At 36.4% G+C, this 10,537-nt stretch overlaps 1 protein-coding gene across 18 annotated transcripts in view; it reads left to right on the forward strand.

Annotated features, from left to right (window-relative positions):
• The window catches only part of PCDH15 (protocadherin related 15), a 1,244,966-nt gene that overhangs the window by 361,443 nt on the left and 872,986 nt on the right, over nucleotides 1–10,537 (forward strand). The window lies entirely within an intron of this gene.

Here is a 10,537-nt window from a genome sequence, read left to right on the forward strand (position 1 = left end):
GAAATATCAACTCTTGGATTTGTGATGTAGGGGAAGAAAATGTTTTCCTGAACCCTCTTTGGGTCCCTGGCTGGGGCTGAGAATTAAACTGGAAAAGACAGATGAACAGGAGAAAAGCGTAAACGTGTGTTTAATGTAAGTTGTAGTGACAGGGGATCTTCAGAAGGAAATGAAGATCTAAAGAAACGGACCTGGGTATTTCTATGTGAGGTCTGATGAAGGGTGGATGGTAATGGAAAGATATGATACAGATCTAGGAGTATCGATGCAAGTGTGCCAGATGGGGAGAAACTCAGTCTGTTTGCTAGGATTCTTTTCAGTATCCCTTTGTCTTCAGAGATAAGGATGCTCCTGGAACAGACATGACACCCCTCATATGAAGGTTTTATGACCTGTTTCAGGAGAGAAGAGTCAGGGGAGAATACAGTGACCTTCCTCCCTCTGCCATTTTCTCACACTCCTTCACCCTAACACAGTCAGTATGCCCAGGTGCCATATTTTGGGGTAGTATGTCCTGAGCTCCATTTTGATATCTTCATTATCATCATATAATTACTTGAGAAGCTTAACCTAACTTTTCTTTTAAAAGACTACCCTACTTACAACCATATTCAACCCAGCCTCAACTAAATTTTTGTGTTGTCTTTTTTTTGGTTTTTGGTTTTTCTGAAAGTGCAACATTTTTTATCGCCAATATCTCTAGCAATATTTTTTCTTGAACTTAATTTACATGCAAATATCTTTTAAATAAGAATTTTCACTCTAATTAGCATTTTGGTAAGCTAACAACAATGAGGTATAGAAATTTCACTCTGTAATGTGCTTTATATGATTATGATTATAGATGCTTCCGATGGTATGTTGCAAGTCCCAAGTAGGTAAAATGGGATTCAAGATTACATTGGTTCTTGTTTTATGAGTAAGCAGATTGGTCAACTAACCCCAGCGAAAGCCTGCTATCAGTGGTGTGAACATTGTGTTTGGACTAGTGTTAGGTTATATATAGTTTGTTACCACTGCTTAACCTTCTGTTTTCTTTTATCCCTGCCTCTTCCCTAGAATGATCCAATTGCTTGCATGTTTCAGTTCTGTATTAGAGACTTCTCTTGCAATGCTTACATTTTAATTATAGAAAGCAGTTGTTTTTGACTGACCAGAATCCCTCCTTTATGGTTTTGGTAAGAGAACGCTGGTTTTAATTTGGAAAATTACTTCTTACCTCTTCTGAGTCCATTGGTTTCAAAACCTGGCTCTATAGTTTCAGACTTGGGTATATTACCAAGGTCATCCTGTTCCCTAATAACTGTGACTGTTTAATATGCCATAAACATGACTCAAGCTAGGAAAAATTAGAATTAATCTTAAGATTTTTACTGGAAATGCCTAGAAAGAAGTTTTTTCTTGGGGATAAGGGATAAGGCCTTGAGAGGAGGGCAGGGAGTTGGGGTGTAAGAGTTTGTAATGATCATCTTTGCACCATTATGGGAAGCCATCCTGGAAACTAAGGCATCACAGAGGAGGCCAGAAAAACAGAGGCAAACTTCTAATGACATTGTTTGAGGCTTTGAATCTAAGTTCTCTGCCTTTGAATTCCTCTTTGCGTCAATAGCCTCCCTGTATTTTATGAACTATTTTAGCATTGGATGTCTACATGCAAAAAAGGCATCCTTGTTACTCTATCTTAGAATTCATGGATTTCAACTCAGATGATCCCCTTCCTTCACCACTTCCATTCTGTCTCAGAAAGAGAACTTCTATTAACAAAGAGATAATAGATACATGAGAATTATGCTCATCAATTTTACCTAACTTTGCATTTTTCTGCCATCTAAACCCAGCATTCAATTCTAAACATCTTAAATTGTTTATGATGTTCACAGTCCTGATAAATAAACACAAAGGATGGATCATTGAATTCAGTAACTTCAAAGACAGAAAATGATCAAGAGTGCCAACATCATCAAACGCTACTATTAAAACACAGGCCCAGGCAGCAGTCCGTGAATTGCATGGAGACTTCCACATTTACTCTGGGATCGGAGCTCATTTGAATAAGATACTTAGTAGCCCCTTTGGCTCTTCTCATTATCCGAAGTGTTAACATGTTAGGTGAGGCACAGGGTGGTATGTGTGTGAGGAGGCTTTCCTTGACGTTATCCACACACAAAGAAAGAAAGAGATGCTCATCTCATCTATTTTAAAACAGTTTTTCAAAAAGCAATGGTACGTAGAACTTCAAAGAACTAGCAAGATAAACTCACAGAAAAATATGGTCAGTTATTTACTTTGGTGATTTATAAAGGATATTTTGAGAAAACAGATGAAGTGCCCTTTCCTTGGTAGATTGTAGAGTATTGCTTACTGCTTCTCAAACTGTGATCAAAGTTTTCAAAACTTTGTAAGTATGTAGTCAGGAAACCTCCTGAAAGTGAACATGGGCAAGTAAACATGGAACATTCTTTAGTGAATACATGCTGCTCTTAAAGCTAAGTATCTGTTTTCCTAACTCCTGGGCTCTGTGTGAATTCACTGCCTTTCATCGCCCCACACACGTGAGGCTCAGCCACCCTTGCCCCACGTGCCAAAGGAGGAGTATTTCCTTCTGAAGCACGAGCCGAGGAGAAGGTACTTATCCATCCCTGTGAGGCTGGTTTTGCTTGGGAATAGTAGTGAAAGGATCGTTCTAGGATGCAGCTACACAGAGTCACCCATCACTTCAACAGATTCACCCCAAAATAATGTAAGTGTAGGACAGAGGAGACAAACCACACATAAACCTGGTCCCCCCTGGAGTAACCTTTAGGATTTACCAAAAAGTCGGTGGATATATTTTGTGTCACCGTGGTGTATATTATGGCTCCAACGTGACTGTGCATCTTAGATAGTATGTTGTCTCTTCGTTCATGGAGATAAAACAAAGTGTCCCATCAGGTGACACATGGTGTCCAATTCTGTTCGCAGTCATGGCCTTGATATTTTCCACATGAAGTCCTGCAGAATGGGCTCATGTATGGTTAAGGAATTTATGCAAATAACAAAAGCAAGTATGAAAATGCATATTTTTTAGGATTTGTCTATTTTGTGGAAGGCATTGATCTTTATTCTTCTACTTAACCATTTCCAGGAAACTAATCCATATTAATTACTATTAAATGTTTCATTCATGTTTTGCAGATTGTGTTCTGCTCTACTGCTAAACTGACAGAAAATTTTTAAAACTCAGGTTTTGCAACCTGAAGAAAAATTCAGGTGTTTGTTTGAATTCATGTTTGAGTGCATTCGAACAGTTCTGGAAATGATTTGCTTTGAATATCACAGATCATGTTCCTCATTGTAAAGAAAATGATGGTAATATCCTTCAAATGCCTCCTTAAATTATCATATGAAGCGATACTTTTTCCCATTTGTCTATAAGGGTGCTGATAAGCAGTAAGACAGGTGGAGAGAGAGTGAAGGAAGGAAGTAGGTCAGGGGTAGAAGGACGTGTAGAAGCCAGGCACTGTAAGAACCACCTAGGGTCACAGGTCGGAGACAGGAGAGCAGAGGAGGTCAGTGGGAGACCAGAAATGAGAGGGGAGAGGAAGCAAGACCCAGAGGAATAAAATCATGTGGAGAAACCGTAGAATCAGGAAAGCCTCTGCTGAAGAGAAGACTTACTGGAATCTAATATTTACCAGATTAAAAAATTAAATAAATACATACTACTTTGCTGGTAAGAAGAGACGACTCAGAACTCAAGCCAAAAGTTCAATGTCTAGGTTTTTGTTTGGATTTCCCTGGGAATAATCTCACTGAGGCTACTCTTCGATATGAATCAACTGAGTATTCTCATGGATCTGGTTGTGCTTCCTTTAAATAAAGGAGAAAAGTGCCTACAATTTAAGTATAGATGAAAGGTCTACAATAATATATGAAGATACTCAAAATTGAGTGATTTGGCATATATACACACTAAGAAATGTTAATTTGAGAAACAATTACATTTAATGGGCTGTATAGTATATCATTTATAGCTTAAATTTTTTAATTAAGTTCATATCAAAAGCGTATTCATGTTTTTATTTTTAATATATGTCTTCATCAATATTCCACTCAGCTAGTATGTTAGGGCTCCTTTGTAAGAAAAAGAAAACCAGCTCAAATAAGCTTAAGCAGTAATGAATATAGCACAGAGTTCTTCAGGTATGGCTATATCCAGGGACTCAAACGGACTTCTTTTTGGATGTCTTTGTGTGTGTGTGTGTGTGTGTGTGTGTGTGTCTGTGCGCGCACGTGTGCATACGTGTGTCTGTCTCCAATGATGTTAGACTTTTATTCTTGGTCAGGATGTGTCTAGTCAGATAGATGTTAACCCTGCTGATGACCCAGTACTTAAACTTGTGACTGTATTTACTAAGGAAAGGAGGCCCTCTCTCCTCTGGCATCTATTACTAAACCTTCAAGGAATCGTCCCATCCATACATCCTATTTAGATTTCTTAGTTGTCGTTGGCGGTAGGTGTGATGGTTTGACTACTACAGAGAGGACAAAGGAAGTTGTTCCCAGGGAAAAGTCAATTAAAAAAAAAAAAAGAAAGAAGAAGGTTGCTAGGTTGGGGAAAAACAACAGGTGATATGTGCATCTCAGTTACTGATAGCCTGACATACACATAAGTTTCTAGTAGAAGCAATTTCAGGGGCAGCTGGGTAACTCAGTTAAGTGTACGACTCTTAATTTTGGCTCAGGTCATTATCTCATGGTTAGTGAGATCTCTCTCTCTCTTTCTCTCTCTCTCTCTCTCTCTCTCTCTCACTGAAAGTAAAAAAATAAAGGCTTTTTTTTTTTAGATAAAATTTCATATTGCCCCCACCTAATATAACAGCTATCCCACTTCAACTGAAGTTACCTCTACCTAGAAGGACAGCATCCAAAGTTGTGCTTACACTTCTCATGTATCTCCCGTCTCATCTAGGAGACATTGCCATCATGTTTAGTAAGACTTACGGTAATTCTGTCGAATGTGAGTTGCTTATGAAGGCCAATACTTACCAAAGCATTCTTTGTCTTCCAACAACATAAAAAGAAGTCCAAATACTAAACACATTAAAACACTCCTCCCTCCTATTTATGAATTGTATTTTTTACTAAATTACTTATTAAATTTATTTATTTATTATTTAATTATTATTGGATTTCACAATGCAAGCATGAAAGAATAACTCAGAGACAATTAGTTAAAATGCCCAACATTTACTTATATGTGCATAAGAAAAGTGTCTATGAAGTCTTTTGCCCTGAAAAGACAAAGTCCAAAAATCTTCTCTCCCAGAAAAGTGACTGGTTTGTTTAAGACATCATCAGTTCATCAAATGGGTTGTCCTAGAGTTCTGATCAAGCCCTTTACTGTTCCACAAAATCCATTAAATTGTGTTTTTTTAAAGACCCCTTTGGCCCATTAGGCTTAGGTTTTTAGTTGCTTTTTTTTTTTCTTTTGTTTCCTTTTCCTTTTCCTTTTCCTTCTCTCCTCCCCTCCCCTTCCCTCCCCTCTCCTCTCCCCTCCTCTTCTCTCCTCTCCCTTTCTTTTCTTGTCCTCAACCTGTGGCAGAAAAATCAATCTGGATCAGAAAGCCACACAAACGTGGAGCCCAGCACTGCAATCAGGACCCTTCTCTGTATTTACCTATTTAAGGTAAATGACTTTGCTCATCTCCTATTATGTCCCCAACTCTATGTAAGGATGGGTGCTAGTAGGTTCTAACGTAGCTTTTGTTCCAGCATTCACGCAGTTTATGTGATAGGAAGACTTCAGGTAACACTGAATTAGCATCTACCACATTCTGTTTTCTGCACTGTAATAAATAAACGCTCCCATGCATTTATTATTATGAATATTAGCCATAATAACCCAATCAGGAGAGCACTGCATTATCCTTATGAGCCAACATATATTGGTATCTTTAGTTTGTTCTTATTAATCTTATGTAATCAGTTATCTAACTAACTTTACTGGTTTAAACTTAAAAGTATACAGCTGGATCTTTATGTGTGGGGCTATGTTTAGATTGATTCGGAATCCATGCGTATGTTTAATGTGGTGTCAATAAAACCTGTAGTATCTTACCTTATTTATATTCTAAGATCATATATCTTGTTCTTTCCTGGTTTTCCCATTCATATTTCTTTTTCTGAAATGTGTCTGGGATTATAAGTAATTGTATTTTCCAATGATCAGACTTTGCACTAAGGTGTGAATAACTAGTAGATATGACTGGAGCAGGAGCCATAAGCATTTTAGGAACGGAACATATTAATTCAAGTAAATTTACGCCGTATTTTAGTTTGAATAAACTTAATCAATTCCAAGTAAATCCATGTAATAGTAAGATGTGTTTTCAAGAAAAGAATTATATTAATCATTTCCTATAGACTTGGTACCCCATGAGAGAATTAAACTAGCATCAACATTGCTTGCTACCTACAGAAAAGCTGAACAAACAAGACAAGTCATGTTCCCTTAATATTTAACTTCAATTATTTAAAAGATTCTAGCTTGAATCTGAGAAGAACATACATATGTGAATTGGCTATGTCATATTCCATACATATTAATAATAATCCAATTACTGGGTGAAAAGCAACACACTATTTTGTTACTTCCATCAATGCTTTTTTTTTTCTTTATTTGAAAAAAAGCATGTTTAAAAGAACTGAATATCCGTATGGAATGCTTTCTTTGAATTGGAGTCTAAATCAAATTTGCCAACTATAACTTCTTAAAATTTGATAAATTGATAATAGTTCAATGATATGCTATATACTAGTGTCAAGATTTCTCACTTAGAATTTCTTTCTAGTGAAAATCTAATTCTGATTGCCACTAAAAAACTAAGATAAAATTCTCTTTAATTGAAGTTATTTCATGTATATTCATAATAATGAGATATATTGTTTTTGTCTTTCAAAACTTAAAATGGATTTAATTTTAATTAAATGTTGAGCATGCTTGGTTCAAATTATATTTGGTTTGATGTGATCTTGTATATTTTTAATATATCTTGCAAGCCATGGAAAGGAAGAGTCCATCCACTCGTTGTCAAACAATAATTAACAAGAATAGCAATAATGCAGCTTTGGACCAGTGTTTGTTCATCACACCATCTAGTCCACTGGATTATCACTCTTAAACTGGAGTTTAATAAAGAGTTTGCAATTTTGGGGACACCTTAGTGGCTCAGTCAGTTAAGTGTCCAACTTCGGCTCAGGTCATGATCCCACAGTTCATGGGTTTGAACTCCGCTTTGGGATCTTTTGGCAGCTCAGAGCCTGGAGCCTGCTTCAGATTCTGTGTCCCAACCCCAGCCTCCCTCTGCCCCTCCCCCACTTGCACGCGCGCGTGCGCGCACGTGTTCTCTCTCTCTCTCAAATATGAACACTTAAATTTTTTTTTTTAAAAAAAGAATGCAATCTAAAGATTCTACTTGAATGAAGTTTGATGACCAGTCTTCTCCAAAACCACTAGTCCATTTTCGGGTCTGCCACTCTAGTTAGCAGGAAAGAGCTGGGTAGTAAACTTCTGGGATAACCAGATTTAAGGCAGTGAGCCAGCACCCCGTGGGGCCAAGGTCACATTTCTCTGCTCAGGGACATGCTACCAAGTGAGACCATGTTAGCCTCTTAGTCTGAAGTGTATCCGTTTATTGCTTCTTGCCTTTCAGAGAGCTTTTACAAATACTGTGACATTCATCCTTAAAATAGCACAGTGGGAAGGAAAGACACATATTCTTAAATTGCGGTTAAAAAGAATTTGAAGACAGAAATTAAGTGACTTGGTAAGATCAAATAAGTCGTTGGCGTGAGAATATAATTTGAGTAACTTTTTAAAAAGAATCCACACCTTTTTATTAACCCATACCAACCAGCATCCTCTGGTGCTAGATGTATCTGTATGATCTGTACTCTACATATTTAACATACATGATGGGGTATTTATATGTGGGGAACTCCTTCCTTATGTGTACCTCTACTAGGTGATAAATATTAGGCAGTCAGTATATGGCTGCGGAATTAAAAACTAACCATTGAGAATTACAAAGCTTGGTATGTTTATATGATGTATGTTTGAAGTCCTTCCTTCTTTGTCTCTCTACTCAGATGTCTCTGTAACTAACTAATTTGAACCCAAATGGTGGGCTTATTCTCTACAAACCATTGACTTTCCCCCTGTTTTACTTGTTCAGACCATTCACCATCCTTCCCGATACCTTGCCTCGTATGCTGTTGATTGTAGTAAAAGAAGGGTGGACGAGTCTGAATGCATGTGAATCCCTCGTGACTGCTGATAAACCAGCAGGACACCAGTGATTTCCTGTCGGTTGGCTACATGACATTTTCACCGTTTACAAATCCTAAAGATACATTGACATTATCTTTTAGGAGCATATAAGACGTCAAAGAATGTAATAGAATTAGCCAGTTCAGTGTATTCGTTCAGGGATTTATATACTCTATAAAGACAGTAAAGCAAAAGGGATTTGTATGACACATGAGAAAGAACAGGTTCATCCCTCGAGATGTTCAAAATGGTATTAGCCCTACACATTCTGCGACAGCTGTTAGTGTCTGTATTCCTGGCAATACAGATGTAGTTTGTGAAGCAAATTAAAAGTACTAGAAATGTACTTTAGTTTTTATTTATCAGGGTAAACTATTTTGAATAATAGTCTCAGAAGAAAACAAGCTTTTTCTAGGCATTGTTCATTTAGATTTGAAACAGGACCTTGAGACTTATTGGTACATGATATTATTTTCTTTATAGTACTAACTAGAAACGTGGTGTTATGTCCTCCCTAAGATATTTGGAAAGGCTTGTAAACAAAATGTTTTGTAAGTAAATTATTACTAAAATTATCATTTTTGAAAAGCTTTTGCTTATACCATGAGAGATGATAAAGATACTGAAGAGTTCTGAATATTTTTCTTCTTGCTTATCAAGAATGAGCATCGTTCACCTTTTAGATTGTGAAAATGAGCATTGTAAATATTATATCTAAATCTGCATCCTTGCTACAATATAGAAAGCTCTAGAAAGGGATTGAAGAGACTGGTGTCAAGGTTGGACTTTGAAATTTGCTAAGTAACAGATGAGTTAAACCATTGAATTCTCTTCGTCCAAGTTCTCTCTAACATAATGTTGCACGAAACTGGTTTTCAAGGTTTGAACTAGGTGCCATGGTGTTACACTGCAGATTTCCAAGCTCTCTTCTTGTGCTGGATTCCCTCATATATTTGAAAATATCAGGGTATTAATGTCCGTTATATGTTTAACAGGCGCCATCTGTTCGTGTATATTTTATAAGCAATTTTAAAAGCACACCTGTTTGAGCAGCACCAAGAGATACCAGAACAATCACAGACTTAGAATCATATGAAACTCATTATGAATTCTGGCCTTCCTACCTAGCAGGAAATACATCAGCCATAATGTTAACCATTTTGAGCCTCAAGTTTAAAATTCTTTAGCATAGTAGGGATAATCCTCATCTGGCAAAGTTGTAAAGAATAAACAAACTACTGTGTGTTATGCCTACACGTAGAATACTTCCTATTCTGAATGATGCTTTGTAGTTAGATACATTACTTTTCCTAATGTAAATATATTTTAATATTAATATTCATAGTTTCAAAAGTTCCTAGCTTAGTATTTAATAGAGACCGTATGCCCAGTAAATGTTATTAACTTTCTTGCTATGATTTTAGTGCACTTTTAACCAATATTTGTTTATTATAAAGATATACATTTTTAATGTTTATTTACTTTTGAGAGAAGGAGAGACAGAGCACGAACAGGGAAGGGGCAGAGAGAGAGAGAGAGATACAGAATCAGAAGCAGGCTCCAGGCTCTGAGCTTGGCATTGACCGCAGAGCGGGTAATTCTAGGCAAATATTAACTAGATAAAAAAACCCACCAGTGAAATTGAGAAATTACTCAACTTTTATTGTTGGTGATGATGTTTGAGTTAAGAATTTTGAATTTTAAGTGTCATTCAGTTTGCTGCTGGCAGTTTTCAAACAATCTTTTCTTAAGTAAACTGAGAAAAATTAGATAGTACCGGCGATGAAATAATATAAGCCTGTAATACTATTTTCACTAAACAACTTTCCATACATATTTGTATTTTATTCTGAATATAGTAGTATGCAATTTGCATTACATACAGAAAAATAAGTTTATTATTGATTTAAAATATTAGAAAAATGGTAATTCATAACAAAGCATGCTTGAATTATCTCCAAAAATATTATTTTCAAATAAGTTGAAGTGAAAATTTTTAAAAAAATAATTAAAAAGGAAATAAGACTTTGGGGCACCTGGCTGACTCAGTCAGTAAAGTATATGACTCGATCTCAGGGTTGTAAGTTTGGGCCCCATATTGGGTGTAGAGATTACTTTAAAAAAATCTTTAAGGAAAACAAAAACAAACAAAACTTGAAGATGGATTATGCAATGCAGTGAAGTACATTTTTCATTATTTGATTCATCATAGTGGAAATTAGTTTT

The sequence above is a fragment of the Leopardus geoffroyi genome, chromosome D2, assembly GCF_018350155.1.
Source record: "Leopardus geoffroyi isolate Oge1 chromosome D2, O.geoffroyi_Oge1_pat1.0, whole genome shotgun sequence".
In the NCBI taxonomy this organism is placed as follows: Eukaryota; Metazoa; Chordata; class Mammalia; order Carnivora; family Felidae; genus Leopardus; species Leopardus geoffroyi.